At 25.6% G+C, this 19562-nt stretch overlaps 1 long non-coding RNA gene across 1 annotated transcript in view; it reads left to right on the forward strand.

Moving 5' to 3' along the window:
* The window catches only part of LOC126550032 (uncharacterized), a 35931-nt gene extending 21126 nt beyond the window's left edge, over positions 1-14805 (forward strand). Inside the window, exons 2-3 of the long non-coding RNA XR_007604055.1 lie at positions 13478-13706; positions 13780-14805. This is a non-coding gene — a long non-coding RNA (uncharacterized LOC126550032). The remainder of the gene's footprint in view (positions 1-13477; positions 13707-13779) is intronic.
* The last annotated feature ends 4757 nt before the right edge of the window (positions 14806-19562 follow it).

The following is a 19562-nucleotide window of genomic DNA, read 5'->3' on the forward strand; positions in this document are numbered from 1 at the left end:
ATTTTCGTCTACTACAAACACTTTTTTTTTTCTTTTTTTTTTTTCGCCCGGTACTTTATAACATACCTATATAATAATATTATTGTACGTACTGCATCTGCGCAGTTGTAAATTATTCCGTCGAATCGGTCGGTTTTTGTTTTCAACCGATTTCGGTGTGTGTGTGTGTGTGTGTGTGTGTGTGTGTGTGTGTACGGTTTTTCTGCTGCAGGTCGAGCGCGGAACACAGATTTTTCGCCAAAAAGTGGTTCACTCCGCGAAATCGGCACAGGTGTTCCGCGTCGACGTACACACAAAGCCGCCTCCGGAGGTTATATATACGCGCGTCGCTATTGTTGTCATTATAATATTATATATACCTACGTCCTACTATGCTTAGTTGTACTCGTACTATTACGATATAATTGTTGTTGTTGTTGTTGTTGTTATTGTTGTGAAGAGGTGTTTTATATCGTGCCGAGCACCGTTACACGACCGTGTGAATAAAGCGATGTCCGCGATATGAGCGGCGATTCGCCGACGCGATTTTTACGAATAAAATAGTATAATAGTATATGTATCGATTCACGGCGTGTGTAAACTATCGGCAGTTGGTTATTTATAAGTCATAGATTTTCTATAACATTAACGCAATCGATATACTTGAATAAAAGTTCCAAAACTTGCAGACTGCAATTATCGGGCCATTGGCAAAAATATTATAGAAATAAAACACAATTTTTTACTTTTTTACTTTTATCATAAAACATCCTATGGAACAAATCAAATATTATATCCATACACGATACAAGATACTTTTAAATTATGTATACATATACTATATAGACATGAGATCAATACGATGGTATCTGAAAATATATGCTGTCTAGGCCATACATCCACTTCGGGTCGTTTTGAGAACTCTGTAACGTTTATTTACTTATTTATTGGTTTTTCTGATAAACAACTTGTATGTACTATGTTTTTGGTTTACAAACATTGAAAGTTTTTTAACACTTCAACTAAATTTCTCTTACTTTCCCGTTCATCTACATCTTCAATTTTCGTTGTTTTCGAGTTTTCCTAACTTTTTTCACTTTATATCAAGCTATCGCTAAGTAACGTACGCATAGTATTTTAGCTTTGATGACAGCGTATACTTCTCATTGCGTGATATTCTCTATTTTTAAGTAAAGTCATAACAAGTCTCAACTTTAATTCGTTATTCATGATATTTCTTTCGTTTACCAATACATTATTATCAAATTATATACTTCGTGCATGAAGGCTTTATATATAGATAATAATATAATGGACAATTGGTAACTATTATTGGTATTTATATGGTGTATTATAAGTGTAATGTCAGTTACGAACATCAATTGGTATACTTATACTTAAATTATATCCGGAAATCGTGACATTTTTTGTTAAGAACAATAATATTTATTATTTAATATGGGTACAGTAATATACGTCGATGAACGAACAAAAAAATCTAGTCGATTCGGTCAGTTAATTTAATCACGAAACGTATATTTTGTAATAGAAGCACACTACTATCGCGGTGGTACCTATAAGAAAAAATAATTATTTTAAAATATTAAAAAATAAATATCGAACATATTATACCTTATACCTAATATTATATAAATAAGACAGTATACATTAGAGGTTAGGCAGTACACGCATATATTATGGGTATTACTTATAATTTATAAACTTATAACAGGTGGATTACTCTGGCCCCACTATGTTTTAATTTTCTATTTTTTTTTAAACTATTAATTCATAATTGTACTATAGTTTGTACCAATTTATACTAAATAAGTTTCAAAATTTGTACCTATAAATATTATCACCTAAAAAATCAATTTTTCCGCTGGGGTGCCAGGGTAACGTTCACCAACACCACAAAAACTAAATAATGCACTTTATGAAATTTTTTTTTTTATTAATTGTACTATAATTCTATTGTACTATACTATCAAACATAGTGGTGCTAGGGTGACCCACCTACTTATAACTAGTGCTTAGTTTTTAAAGAAATTAAGACCAAGAAAGTATACAATCAAATAATAAATCTAAAACGTGAAAAACATTTTAACTTAGTAATTAATAAAATAATGTATTCCTACTGATATAGTTATTAAGCAAGAAACATATCGTTAATTTTTTTGAAAATAAATGTTATTACAATATTAATGAAATGCAATAAAAACCTGGTCAGAAAACTATAATAATTAGTCATGAATCATCATGGAGTATATACCAACATTTACCGATATATCAGACAATAACAAAAATATGACAATACAAAAATACCAAACGTTTTTTATGGTGGAAAAGAATTACTTTTTGCAAGTTTGCACAAATCTTTACAATTGGAAAATTCATACTTTAAATAAAATGGTATAAAAGGATACATTTAATAAGTACCTTATAAAATATTAAATATGCATAAAAATATATCAAATTAAATTAAGAAATATGCGCTTTTCACTAAAATTTACTAGATATGCAGAAATATGCATTTTAAAATCTAGTTTTTAAATTCGTTATTATTTAGAATAATTTTTTAGCTTGGTTTGCTGTAAATCAAGTGCATATAGAAAATATGTAAATTCCTACGATATCCGAGCCCTTGTTATAAATCATACGTTAATGCATGTTACTATTATACAATATACATATGTTATGATACGACGGTAATTATTACTAAAAACCGCTGGCGAAATATTATGTAGCTTTTATTATATTATAATAATATAATGGTAATAATGATATTATATGTTATACAACTATATGAGATATAGCGCGTGCGCGTTCGTTTTTATTAGTCCACCTACGTCGTCGTCCGAATGATTCTTTAAAACTCACACCTACTTCGTAAGATGCTTACTAGGAATAGTTTGAATTGGAAATGTTATATTTCTTCACGAATTATTATAAATAATAACTATTCCAGGAAATAAAAAAAATTGTTTATTATTTATGAAAAAAAAAAATACTTTTTGCGTCATCATACATGCTATTATATATACCTATATTATATTATGACATTATGTTATTTGGACGTTTAATCATTTTTGTTTGTGACCGTTGCCTGGGTCACAGTGGTTTCGTAATATATTTGACTCCTTAAAAATAAAAATATATTTGAAGTATTATATTATACCGAAAAATGTGCTATTTGTATTAATACTTTCCATGTAGTTTAATATATTCTATATCTATTATAATCTTGACATATAATCAAATAAATTAATATTTCTAATATCGTTTTTATTTATTATATATATATGTTGTGTCACGCAATAACCTTATGCTATTGCCAAATTCGGAGACACGATTGTTACTTCAAGACCAAACCTACACTATTATGCCACATTATTTTGTTATTTAACGAGAAGCGGATTAATAAAACATATTGTATCATATTATATTTGTTGCGCTGACGTTTATTACATCGAACTACATTTTCGTAAGAGGAATGAAAATGTGTTCATTGTTCCTACACCTACTGCAAGAATTGGGAGAGTAAAACGTACAAGTTTTTTATGTTTCCGATATATTATTTACAATAGGTAAATTCCGTTATATAAAGAGATTATTTTATTCATGCATGGGAGATGTCCGGAAATAGAAATTTATAAGTACTGCGATGTATACCGTATTTTTTTTCTAATAAAAATGTAACAGACATTGATAATTCCAATATAAGGCACATAACGGGAAAAAAGGTCAAGGGAGGATATCAAATCTCATCAACCACCTGCACTTGTTCATCCGTCATATTATAAGCTTACATCACTAGTTTCGGTACTGATTGAATATAAGTATATTTATGTTTTAAACTATACAGCGCAATTATTTCAATACTCAGCATCCATCATTTTTGAAAACTTAAAAGGAACGCGGAATAGCAATAGGTAAATAAAAGTTACCCAGTGAAATTTGAGTTTTTGAAGCAGATACGCGCTCACGATCACGAATCAAATTTTGCATCCTTTTTGTATTACGGAAAATAAGATTGAAACACAAACATTTTTAGAATCGCGTATACCATTTTATGTATCTTATAAATATAAAATTATAAAAATAAGCTAATATTAAAAAAAATACAAGTATTAATTATTAAAAGAATCACTCTGTATATGAGACTATAACTGCAACAACAGCGAGTGCTGCATTTACCTATATACTAACTATACTATAAGCACTTTACTCATAGAATTTGAACATATTGAATTTTATTAGGCTAAATATATTAAATTATAATATGATTAATTTTTATTGGTTTTATTTCATTTACGTAACGTATAGTAATTAGGATTATTTCGTAGCACGCTCGCAGTGTGTGCTTTTCCTTGATTATGATTGTTCTATATACTTAAAGTAATTGGCTTTCTAGTGATATTATGATTTCTTGGATTGAAATTGTTATGGTCTTCAATTATTTATATGTATCATATGGTTCGTACGTTTAGAATAATCTAGAATATATTATTAATGTATAAAATATATAATAAAATTGATTGAGAGCTGCGTGTAACATATTAATGTCTTGAAATATAATATAACTAAAACAAAATAAAAAGGGGAAATAGATTAAATTTAAAGTTAAAAATCTAAAATGCTTTTATTTCATAGTTAAATTATAATGAATTCAAATTATTAAATTGAATTCATACCTAATACCTAATTTAATATTAGCTTATTATTTATGTATGTTGCGTTGACATATTGCATTCGGGAATTCCTAATAGCTTTTCAAATTTGACATATTCTTTATATATTTATAGAAATAATTTTTTAGACCTTCTAAAACCCAATTTATTTTTTAAATATAAAAATTCAATTTTCAACTGTCTAAAGTTCCATCAACAGATTGGTCTCTTCAACAAGTCACCAACCATTGCACTTAATTTACATTCACTGTAAATTCATTACAATTTGGGTATAGGTATATCTACTGTATTATTTTAACTTATCAATACCTAATACATAATTTATTATACCTACATAGTTAAATGTATTAGTATGCACAGGCAATGTTTACAGAGTAGTCAATATAGCTATATAGATAATAAGCCTAAGCATTAGCGTAAATTCTGTTCTAAAAACTTTTGGAAAGGGACGACGAACATATTTTAATCACTTTTCATTATCCTTTCATATGCTATCAAACTCATATAATATAAACATAGTATACCTATATACGATAATCACTGCAATTTTTAATATTTCACATAAATAAAAAACCTTTAATACTATAAAACAAATGTATACAATAATGAATTATAATATTATAAATATAAAAGTATTCACTAGGTATATAATATTATACTATTGTATATTCAAGCTCCAATACCAAGGATAAATGGTAAATTAGAAATTACCTATCCAAGATATATTATGATTTATAATTGATATATATTTTTTTTTTAATCAAACGTTAACAGTTATAATTTAGTATATTTAATAATATTTTATAACTTATACGACTCTTTTATTATTATATACTTAATAACTATTTTAATCGTGTAAATTAAAAACAAAAAATTTCACAGAATAATCAACAGCTAACCCTGGTCTTTGACTATCTCTTTCGTACGATTATGGTTATAATAAAACGTATGCACTGTAGTCTCGAGATATTTTACGCATTATAGCGCACAACCATAGTTATAACATATAATTTATTATTTATGATATATTTTTGTTTGGCTGTATAATTATTTCATATTGATATGATACAAATAATGAAAAATAAGATATTATGTACTCTGCATAGTACATATAAACTTTTTATCCTCACTAATGAGATATAACATTTACATTTTAAGATAAGATCTACAGGATTTTAAACAAAACTAACATCACACAATTAAATCTAATGTCTTAAATTGAAACTTTGGGAATAAAAGTAAAAAAAAAAAAAACTATTATATTTTTTTGAAATCAAAAAGTATACTACAATATGAGATATTTCTTTATCCTTAATTGGCTATAACATCTATAACATTTATAATTTATCAATACGTTGTTCTGTTGTTATTGATAATAAAAATTAACGATACTAGTTTATGTAATGCATAATTATAGTAATAAAAAAAAATCATAGATTTTGAGTATAATATTTTATTAATATTTTTATTAAGTGACGCAAGACGTACCTACATGAATAATACCTTACAATTGTATTTTAATCATACACGTTGTATGTATGAGTATATAATTTATTATTTGATTGTATAGGTACCTATTATATTATAATACATTTATGTAACACGTCTTTATGAATGTTTATTTCGTTTGTAAATATTTATTCAAAAAGGGTCATTGTAAATTCGATTATATTTATTTTCATAAAATGATTAAATTTTTAGATTAAAAAGTTATTATAAGTATTACAATAGTATATAATACCATGTATTTTTAATATTAATAATGGTACTTGTGTTGGGTTAAAAAAGGCTAAAAACTTATAAATCTCTGTAGTTTATATTTCGATGTTGGTCGGCGCTCGGCAACGTTTATATTTTATTAAAGTTGTTCAAACTTCTAATACGTAAATGGGAGTTTTTTTATACTTTAATTTTTATTCTATCCAATATTTTGTTTATATTTTAAAATTTTTATATTATTTATGTATATTTTTATTTAACAATTTGATAATATTGTTCTTTCAGTTCTTTATTTTTGCCGTAATATTTTTTACTAGTTTGGTCTTTTTTACTTTGTAGGTACTTGAATTGTTCACTTCATTATGTATACTTAGTAGAAAAATGCTTTGATCTTTAACTTTGAACATGGGCGTCCCTAAATGGTGAGCAATAAGACGGGGCACTTTCCCCCTCTATAGTTTTAAATTTGCTTATTCAAACATTATCTGTTGACTGTTACGCATCAATTTAGTAGACACAGTCATACAGAATACTTAAATTTTTGATAAAACTCTCTTTAATAATAACTGGGTTATTTTATCTTATCGTAGTTTGAGTGGTACGATAAAAATAACACCTGATTGTAATAATCTAATATAATAATGACGAAACATAATAAGGCACTATAAATAAAATGTATATAAAATATCTTTATTTATTTTTCAATTAATTTTGCCCACCATTCCTTAAAAAAATTTTTTGAAACTCTCATGACTTTTGAAAATGGATACAAAAAAAAGGCTAAAGAAAAATAGGCTGTTCTCCTTAATTTTAATTTTGTTTTTTTTTTTGGTGTATCATAAAAATAAATAACCGTAATAGGTACCTATAAAAAATTTTCAACAAATTTTAAATTAGTATTTTCAAATATATTGAAAATTTTCGATTTTTCTTTCTTTTATAAATAATGATTAACATTTTTTGTTCAATTAAAAAACTTAGAAATTTATTTCATTATTCCTCATAAGTCGTTATTGTGACGATTTAAAAATACTAAAGATACACAGAAAATTAAAAGATAAAAATTATTTCTTATAAACATTTGAAGTTAAAATTTGGATGAAATTAAATATTTAAACTTTGTCAAAATTCGTAAAAATCAAGAATTATTTGTAAATTATTTCGTAACTAAAAAATTATTAAATATTTAATTTTTATAACTAAGGTTTAGAAATTTGACGCAAAGTCCTTCTTATCCTTAAATAATTCACATTGATATCAAAAACATTAAAAATTTATAAATATTATTTCAATACACATTTGAAGTTAAAATTTGGATGAAATCAAATATTTAAACGAAGCATAACAATATTGTTGTAATTCAAACATTACTAGTGGAAACTTTATATTATTATATTTTATACTTATACACCTAGAGACCTTATACTGTTTTTGGCAAAAATTAATTCAGCCTACCGTATTATACTAATGGTCAAATAAATTATTTTAATATAAATATAATCAATACAAGTAAACCTATCATAAAATATACTTTCGGGTAAAAATACTCTCCAAAGACGTACTATACAGCAAAGCGGTCATCTAATTTCCCTGTTTTTATCTATGAAAAGCATTAATAGAATTAATTTTGGTTTAAATTTTTATTTAATCACTGTTTTATAACTTTACAATCAAGATCCCAAATTAAACTTTTTTCTCGCCAATTTAGAACAAGTTGTGAATGAGTAATTCGCAAGTAATTTGTATAAAATTTATTATGCATATTACACATTTATTACTTTATTAGATATGCGTTGTTAAAACAAATTATTTTAAATAACGTTATTATTACCTTAGATAATTAAACTACTATTTCAATAAAATTATATGCAGTTGATGAAATTGTATGAAAAGTAACGATTGTTGTTTATTGTTTTAAAATGTTGCAATACTATATAGATACTGAAATAACAATTATTAAAATTTATTTTCTATATTTTAATAATAATTAAAAAAATAACTGAAATATACACAATATATAACAACTATATTCCTGTTTCTTCTGTTTCCTCCGTGCACATTGTACTTTATTGTACAATGTTTATCTCTATAGTAATTTTTATTATAACTTTTTTTTTTTATTATTATTAAAAACTTTACAATGCAACATTGAAATTAAAAAAAAATAATAATAATAAGGAAGAATATTCAAGGATTTAGGTAATATATAATAAACTATAAATGTGTTTTATATTGAAACATTGTTGATAATTATGTAAACAAAATAATCATATTACATAAAAAAAAAAAAACATTTATTTTATTTAAATAAATAATAGGTATACAACTGTATTATCTTCAGATAGCTCAAAAATTAAATTACAAATGGGTATATTGTAAATTTATGATTGAGAACATTATAATTATCTATAAGTTTAAAAAATAAAAAATAATAATTATAAGTACGCAAATCTTCAGAATAACAACAGAATATTTTGTTCCATCAATATAATCTGTATAAGTGAATCAAGTTCATAAATTTTATAATAGATTATACTGTATATGATTAGTGTAATTTATAAGTAATAAATTATAATACAGTCATCTTTCAATAATTCGAAGTTCAAGGATAAAAAAAAGTTTTATCGGCACTAGGAATAATAATAGAACATTTTCAGTTTACTATTTCAATACATACATATAGTTTTAATCAACGCGTATTGACCTTATTTATAACGTACTACTACTGATTTATTATTACTATTATTATATAATAAGTATAGGTACCTACTAGCATGTTATCAAAATTATTAAATATTTTATGAATATTTCACAATGATGTTTTGGATCATGATCAGATTTCCAATGAAAGGAAAGGATAAGGGTCAGATAAATAATTTCCTTAAACTTGAATTTTATTATATTTTTATTAAAGATTAATTGTATATTATTTTACATGAGGCTTATTTTAATATAATAAACAGCATATTCAATGCAATATAACATAACTAAGATATAATTTACAGTAAAACTATAATATTACTACTTAATACTACTTAATATTTTTTAAATATATTGTATTGAATACATTTATAGATCTTTGTGTATTCTAATTCTAATAGTGATTCAAAATTCAAATATAATTTCATTCACGTGTTGAAAATATTATAGTGATAAATTATACAAACGAGTTTGATCAAATGCATGAATCGTAAATTTTATTTTGCATATTATAAATCTAGTATTTTATTGATACTAGAATACTAGGTATATAATATTTGAAACGTTTAGTTCTTTTTTTCCATTATATTACCTAAAAAATAAATTGACATGATATTTATATAATATACCAATTCACATTTATTCCAATTGATTATTATACAATATACAAAAACAAGTTAAGATTGGTATTATTTTAATGTTATTAATATTATAATTAGTATAGGCATTATAGCACTATAGCATGATTGTTGTTTTAATACCTATACATAAAAAAATTTTGATAACAATTTTTGAAAACAGTTATTAATTTGGTAGTTATTAGTGAATGCAAATTACTGAAGCAAAAATTTTTCTAGAGAATATTTTGTGAAACTTGTTAGTAATATTTAAATAAGAAAAAGATATTTTTTATATTTCTAAGAACCTCCTAAATATATTGGTTTGTTGATTAAAATTAAAAATCATTCATACATTACAAAAGATAAAACTAATTTGCATCTTGTATAATAATTGCACCTTAAAAGTATAAGTATGAGTGTTAAAACACATAATATTATGCTTTAATAATTATTAGGTGGTTATAATTTCAATTTTAAATTGTATAATAGTAGGTAAATAAATATTAAATACCGAATTTTTATAGTCCTCAACTACATTCAACACATAAATAGGTTATAATTAAATCAGTTTATTTTTATAGGTTTTGACCAATTTTTTTTTAAGTGTATTATGTTTGTACTTTGTATATTAGTATACGGTCACGTTTCCGAGTAGAAGTACTTTATAAAAGTTTTATATATAGTTATTTTTATTTTATTGATTAGAAATTGGAAACACAAAATGTATTCTTTTTTTAGATTGGGCAAACGTTTTTATACATGATGATATCAAATTCACAAAATATTGTTTATTTGTTTTTTTATAAATGTGATCATTTCAATTTTTCAACTTTAAAATATAATATTTATTACGGGTAAGATGAAAAATGTAATAAAGTTGTATTTATTATTCATTTAATTTATTTTCTATAATATTATACCTAATAATAATTTAATACTTTTATCTTACATATTCCTTCGTAATCAATTTGAGATTATCTTAGTGACATTGTTGGTTGTTTATATTTATAGTAGTATAGTTTAATATTATTCAGTAATTTTTGTTGACTGTTGTAGGTTTATTGAAACCTAATTAATGTTTCTTATTACGTATCATAATTCATCACACAATTAGAACTAAGAACATTGTCTATGCTATACAATCTTATTCTTAGTATAAAAAAATCATCATGGTTGTTATATTTTTGTGTTGTATGAATTAAATCTATAATAACCGAAAATTCTGTTCTTAATTTTCTTAAAGCTTATTGTATCCATATTTGTATGTATAAATTGTATTTGATTATTATTTATTATTTCGTAAACATTTAACATTTTATGAACAGTTATGAATACATTTTAAATTAAGTTATTATATTATAATTATTAATGAAGAATGACCAAATAATATAAAATAATTGAATATACTGAGTGAACGGTACAAGTAAAAATAATTATATGATGAAATCTATTATTCAAATATTGACATTTATTATATAAAAACTTATAATATTTCTGTCTGTTTTAGATCATAAATTATAATCATAACAAATATTATTATGTTTGTTTATAGTTATCCATAATGTATTAACTATTTATTTAAATTTTAAATTTATATATATATTATATATATAATGTATAGGTATAGGTATGTATTATAGGTATACCCACGTTTATATTATTATTTTTATAATCTAATTTCTGACAAATAACTATTGAATAATATATTACATATTATTTATTATTCAGTCAAATAACCAAATAACTAGAACAGAACTTTTAATAAATTTAACACTTTTTATATTACACAAATATTATATTATACTAAAGCGCGGCCGACGAACTATTATAAATTGGAGCAAAGTACGACGTTCCTACATATTTTGTAGTTACACATAATATACAATAATAATAATTTATAATTTTTTGATAGTGTAATAATAGTATTACAATAAACCACAAATACCTATTAAAGATGTTGATCTCTAAAAAATAAAATAAAATATAAAACACAATAAATACTGTATGAAATATGCACTTAGGTGCTATAAGGTTAACTATTAATTTATTCATTTCGCATATTATTCAATGACGAAGCCTCTAAAACATATTTGACGCAAACTCTCAATCAATTATTATAAAATTCAATCTATGAACAGTTTTGTAATACTGTTATTATTTATGATTTAATTTAAAATAAACAAAATAGGAACTATTGATTAGCTATTTATGTTGGTATATTTTATAATGGTACTGAAGATGATTGATTTTACAACCAACATGTATTACATATTTACATCCGATGCGGTTTATGATCCTTTTAGTTAATAGTGTTAAATCCTGTTATCTTTTGCGGTACTTTTATTTTGTAGGTATTAAATTGATTTTTTGAAAAAAGTAAACATGTTTTATAGGTGCCTTTTTGTTGCGTTCCAGGCATGCAGTTAACAACAATATATTATTGGGGTGCCCTACCTTTAAAGAATATATTATTTTTGTTAATCTAAATACACTCACACACGTGACTTACAGCACTGCAGATAATAAGTGCAATAATAGAATAACATCAATAATATTGATATTGAATACATTTTTATAACTATTTATAAAGAAATTATTGAATATATTAATGGATTCAATTATTTCAATTAATTTATTTTAATTTTTTACTTTCTCTGTGATGAATTAAATAAAACACAATATTTTAAATAATAAAATATAGTTTAAAATTGAATTTTCTAAATTGTTCTAAATTTTAAAAAAAGATCTTAACATTTTTTATGACCGTCAAAGTATCAATTTTGATAATTTATTTAGAGCAGTTAGAATAAATAGATTAATATAACATTAAAAATGGTATATTTCCTGTTTTGGAATTACTTTTATAAAAATAAAATGTATACGTATGACAAGTATACTAGTTATATTGTATCTGAAAATAATTTGCTCTCAGTAACGAGTAGTTTCGATAAATGTAAATTCATTTTTTTTTAAACCAAGGAAAGTTAAAATTGTCCAATAAACATGTCTAGGTCATTGACCAACACACTAATGCAAAATACGGATCATACTACATAAGCAGACTTCAAATAGTATGCAATATACGCTAAATATGTCTTTTATCGATTTTGACCAAAACCAGTTTATTGAGTAATGCTGAGCTATGCCGTACAACCGGTTGTAGATAATTTTTAAATTGATATGATCGCTAAAACAAATTTATATATTATTATACATAGGATTTTCTTGAGGTAAATAAAAAAAAATATTTCGCACAATAATAGGTAAAAATATTTTATAATTTTTCTTTTGTTCGTCGAAACAACTAAAAGTATTTTATTACTTAAAATCAACGATTTATCTGAATCAATAATATCTACGCACGTGGACTCTATTCACACTAGTCTTCATCAGTACAATAATATTGGGAATACAATACACACATTTTAAAATGTTGTCACCGAATCGTTTAAAATCGGTTACGCGCGTACCTATGGTATATACAATAGATTATTTAAAAAAAAGTATACAAACCACTAAATCTTCCGGTACGTTCACGTTTCACACACCGCAGTAAATGTTGTAATAATAATAATATATATCGTAGTATTGGATGCTTTAAGAGGAAGTAAAATCACAATCGGACGGCGACCTCCATAAATATTAGATTCATATTGTTACCACGTCTGTATGCGTGGTGCGAACAATACGTTTCACGTATACCCATGCCCATCTACATAATATAATAATATATACCTACGTAGTATAGCACCTATAAACTTATTATAGGTACTGCATTGTATGCACCGTATTCGGGAGATGTATTGTGCCGGAGGCAAGAAGCCGCCTCCCGTGTACCTATCACACACACCACTGCGGCGTGTTTAAGGAAATGCACGCGTACCTATACCGTACGAGTGTCTTTGGAGATTCCAACGAAACGATATATTTTAAGCCGTCTTCGCCCCCGCGTCGCACAATGAAACTCGTCTCGAGAGTAAATTCGTATATAATACAGGTACGTCCCAATATTATTAATAAATAAATAATATATAATATAATAGGTAATAATATATGTGTGTGTGTGTTAGGCGTGCGTCGATGCGCTGTATATACCTGTTGAACCTGCCGTTCCACGACACAATCATGACCTAACTTGAAGGGATACCCATCGTTATTATTATTATGCGTATACCACCGAACCTATCGACGAGCAGGAAGGAGCGAGCACCCCCCTCGACGGGCGATCGATCCCGTTACTGCGCGAGTCTGAAGATCCCGCTCATACAGCACATGTGCGGGTCGACTGCCGGGACCACCTGCACCTGACTATATGTATACGGATTTTAAGTATTTATACAGTACATATAATACCCGTTACGTGCGGCAGCCAACCCGGTATATATGCCTACCCGCGTGTAGTCATTGTGTTGGCTTCAACTCGGGTTATTTTTTCTTCTTCTTTCACCGTTCCTATTATGGAAATGCGAGCCCACCCCGCGCGCCGCTCCGCTCTCGTAATATTTTTGTTGTTTACTAACCGCGCGCAGATGTTATGGATATTATGCGCGGCGTGCGTATGCGTATGGTGTTTAGGTACGATAGTATTACGTTGTACCGTTATTCGGGTTGAAAATAATATATATTATATATTATATTGTATATAATGTAATCACTTCATTTCATTTCAATAAAAATCAGAAAACATCCGGCCACCGTATACGCACACATATTACTTATACTTAAACGCCGTGGTTTACAGTTATTCATTTTTTCTAGCGAACATCTCGTTAGGAAAATCTGTACAATTTAATGTTAGTATAAGTATAATAGATACATGTTAACCGTGGTGTTGTAGGTAACTAGATAGATGTAGCTGGTTACGTAGGTTACGTTATTACGTTTTTTCAGCTTCTAATCCTTATACATAATTCTTAACTTATCCTTTTAATTTATTATGCTATATTTTACCTAGGTATTACACCTTTAATTCACTTACCTAAATATATACGATTCTTGTAACAGTTATAACTGATTATTTTAATTTTATTGAAATTATTTATTTTATAATGCACCAAAACATAATAAACATAATGGTATAACGGTATACACTTATTAATGGCACTTATTACATATTTTATTTACAAAATATATTAGCACTATAAAAGCATTTTTCTTTTTATAATTTTAGAGTTATCATAGTATTATGTAAATAATTACAATCACTGCTTAAACTATGAAATACATGCACATATATTACAAATGCAATACATATATAATTATATTAAATTATAATATTAAACTATTAAATTTAACAAGAACATGTATACATTTATGACAAAATATACATACTACCTATATAGCATATTAAAAATTTAAATTTTAGAGAATAATGTTTTACTATATAATTTTAACAATTTACAAATATATAAACATCAAGTTTAATACTTTCACGTGGTAATTTAACAATATTATAAACGTTGAAAATTAATAAATACACTGTTATATGAGTAATAACTAATAATTAATAACACTAATAACTTATAAATAACTAATTAACTACGGCATCTACTGTTATAATGTTATAAATACTTATTTAACATTTATATATTTGAACACAGTTACTTATATTTCTACAAATGGTCTAGGTAGATATAAGTGAAATTAAAATTAAATAAATTATAGAATTTCATTTTTTGTATTTTGTAAAAATATATTATAACATTCTTTGTTGAGTGTAATAATAATATTTTTCAGCCATATGTACTTACTAATTACTGTTTTAGTACACAACAATGAAAATTAACTCTATATGGGAATGTAATAATTTATTGCTAATAAATCAAATAATACATTATGGTTATAACTTATAACTCTTCATGGGATAATTTTACTAAGATTTATCACTATTTTAATCTCTAATTTTATACTTTTAGATAATTTCATGATCACATGTAAAAGAACTACAGTTGTTCATCTATACTCTATAGTACTAGGTAATAGTATGTTCGTAGCCATTTTCCTCCAAAAATAAGGTACCATTTTTCTCTAAGAAATTAAAAAATAATTCTTGATCATTTTCCTCCAATAAATAAAATAACAAAATAGTAGGTATATAATATATAAGTATATACATTATATATAAATGTGCCGTATGTTATAATATGTACTTACTACTTATCTTTATTAGGATTAATCAAAGTTAAAATATTAAATTATCAACTGTTATAAATTGTGATGAGTGCTATCGGACACTTGGACTACCTAGCGTTTTTCGGTAGCCGATAAGAACGCGACCAGAATGCAATCGCCAATCATCAACTGATAAGCGCAAAATGTGATCATAGTCTTACTCTAGCTTTATATAATACGGAACTCAACACTACAACATACTACCACAAATATTGGAGAAAAATAGATATAATTTTAGTCGAAAATTATGTAGAGGAAAACGGACAATGGAGGAAAACAGTATCTCGTTTTGGAGGAAAATGGAACCACCCAATAGTACATCATTAAGAAAAAAAAACCAAAAATAAAAGTCTATAGGTAGTATAATTTTTCACTGTGTTTATTCATTGAATTGTATGAGTATATCTTGTGAGTATATTAAGTATAACATAGTTCCTACTTGAATCGCTCTGTATATAATTAAACAATGCTTTGAGTTAATTGATAATATTCCAGGCACGTTATAAGTTGAAACAGAAGCGATTGCAAGCAAAAGCGACAATAATTGATTTAGTCTTCGAAATGATATTGCACAGGAATCTAACACACTGACATACATTTAAAAATATTTTTATAATGCATCTATGCTCATTATTATTTTCTGTGCATTTGGCTGTCATTTCCGCTTTGCATAAGGCACATAGCCTTATAGTTAAAAACGTTATTAATCATTGACAATTATTACACAAAACTAATAATTCAGTGTTTAACTTTTAAAAACTATATAATTAGATTATAATATTAGTCCTCGCAAATGTACCTATATTAATACCTATTTATCCTAATTTGAATATTTGATCAATTCATTATATAAAAACTAAATGTATTCTTATGGAAACATTTAATAAGTATATACTTATTTAAATATATAAAGTTAATTTTATATTATTTACGGATAATAAGCATTTTAAAATATTAAATAACTAGGTATAATATTTTTTATACAAAAATCAAAATGTATTTTAAAAAATATAATATGATTTTGAAAAGCCTATAAAGAGGTATAATAAGTACTATAAAAATGATGAATTGTATTTTAGACTGATGAGTGTTTTTATTTTAATTTTACCGTATCAACTAATAAAAATATTATTCTTAATTATTTGATTAAACGATGAGTAATTCTTGAAAAATGCATGTTCCATTTTAATGCACATTTTTCAAAAATTACCCACTTTTATTTATTTATCATTAACTATTATTAACGATAGCTATTAATTAGATACTTATTACTTAGTATTAGTTAATATAATACATTTAATATACATTAAGTAATAATAAAAATGGATATTATGTATTTTTTTAAGTCCTAAAGTCATAATGTATAATAATACGAGTGTATTTGAGCTCTTGTAAAAAAATAATTATGCATATAAATATATAATTATATTATTATGAAGTAATTTTACATTATGTTTATACTATATATCACAAGTCAATGTAATATAAAAAAAAGTATTATTTAAAAGATGCTATTATCTCTATAGAAATATATAATTTATAAATGACAGTTTTGAGAATGCATTGAACTCTGTGATTATTATCTTTTTTCTTAGGTTTAACAATTGTTATAACAACAATAGGGAATCTAAAATAACCGTCTTGAATATTTTGGCATGCAATAAATCTTATATAAATATATCAAATATTTTTTTGAAAGATTACATTATGTTCACCATACGTATACTGACTTAAATTTGTATCATCTGTTATGTTGGAAATTTTCTAAAAAATTCTATTAACAACCACTAGAAACATTTTAAATTTTATCGATTTATTAATCGAATGAGAAATGTATTCACTTCTTAACTTTTCATAGTTAATTTAAATATAAATTCTCGTTTAATTTTAAAATTGTAATCGTAACATTTTTGTTTAATTAACATGAGTAGGTACATGGTTTAAATAATATTTTAAGTTGTTATAATAATACAAATAAATTAATTTTATAGGTTACTTCAATCAATGTTTTTATTGTGAATCAAAAATCGTAAGATATAAAGTTAAAAGAACTCCATTCTCTACAAGTGTTTTGTGTTAATTTTAGTTAGAAAAATGTCGGACGACCATTGCAAAAATATATCCTGAAACGATTTATGCGTAAAAGGGGATACAACAACAAAAAACAAGAGTACGAGTAGGCAGTAGGTGTATTGAGAAACGGTACAGTATATTTTATTTTTACGAGTATATCGGGTCCCCGCACACACGTGTTGGATGTGTTTAATGTTAAAATTTCATTTTCGACGGCGCGCGTTTAAAAGAAAACCGAACTTTTTACAGTTGTTGCAGTGCGCGCACGACTCTTGCTTTCCGTCCTCCGCGCCGACCGCTATACACACGGAATATAATAAAATGAAAATAATTATAACGAAATAACGTATACGTTTAACGTGTATTCATTGGTACATCAATACGCAAACCATAACGAATGGTGATGATTATCACTATGACGAAAAAAAAAACCGTATACTATAAAAGATTCCCGTACAGAACGTTCGAGAACGAGAGCTGAGGCGGCGGCGTACACGGCCAGATAGAGTGGAATGCCGGAATCCGTTATTTCGTCCGTGTCAACGACCGTGGTTCAACTTTATGTTCCTAACCACGGCCACAGCCGCGACCGCCGCCGCAATCTTTGTTACACGTACATACGCGTATATATATATGTGATTTTTTTTTTGTACCGAGTTCACTGCCGCCGTATACCGCAATAGTTTTGTCGAGGTTACAATATTATTATATTTGCGTATATATATATATATATATCATATATTATAATATACGCGTTATTGTTTAAAACGACTCGACAAGCGGGCCCGGTCATTCGCAAATATCTTATGAGTATAGTCGAAATAAGTGGTGCGAATAATAATTGTGTTTCTCACGAGAAATTTTCTACGAAAACGACAAATTACGATTTGTGAGAAACAAAATATAACGTGTTCGTAGATAGGTATATTATAAATTTTAATAGACTTGCAGTAGTAGCTGTACTCACTGACTCATGCACTGATGCTTTTATCCTCAGAAATTACCCGCAGAAAATGAATCGTGGTTATAAATTTGCAAAATATATGTTGATGAATAATACCTACTTGTAATCCTTTTAAATAATTAATGAGTAATGAGTAATGAGGAATGATAGACTTAATAGTAGATTTGTCAGAAAATGAGGACTGTGCTAAAACTTTTAGTTTTGCCTCTACTCCATCAATCCTTTTCACTTTATATAGGTTGTAGTTTTATATTGCAGGATATGATATTATATTAATAAAAAATAGGTGATTGTCGCAAGCTTAAGTCAGCAAAAATGAATACGAAAAAAAATTCCAGAAAAAAATCATAAACTGAAAAAAAAATTAAGAAAAATAAACAAACCCGGTAAAATAGCCCAGGAAAATAAAAGTTTATGAGAATAAAGTAAGTATTTATATTACACGACTGTTGATAAAAAATTTAACATTTTAACTGATTTGAACAAAACATAATTTATTTAATTTATATTGTTGATTAATGGTTACCTATACCTATTACCTATACCCCTAACTATTAAATAAAATACAATTTAATCAATAAAACAGAAATGTCAGAAATGAAATGGAAAATTTTTATTATATAATATTATGTTATTATTTATACA

Source organism: Aphis gossypii, chromosome 2 (assembly GCF_020184175.1).
Source record: "Aphis gossypii isolate Hap1 chromosome 2, ASM2018417v2, whole genome shotgun sequence".
In the NCBI taxonomy this organism is placed as follows: domain Eukaryota; kingdom Metazoa; phylum Arthropoda; class Insecta; order Hemiptera; family Aphididae; genus Aphis; species Aphis gossypii.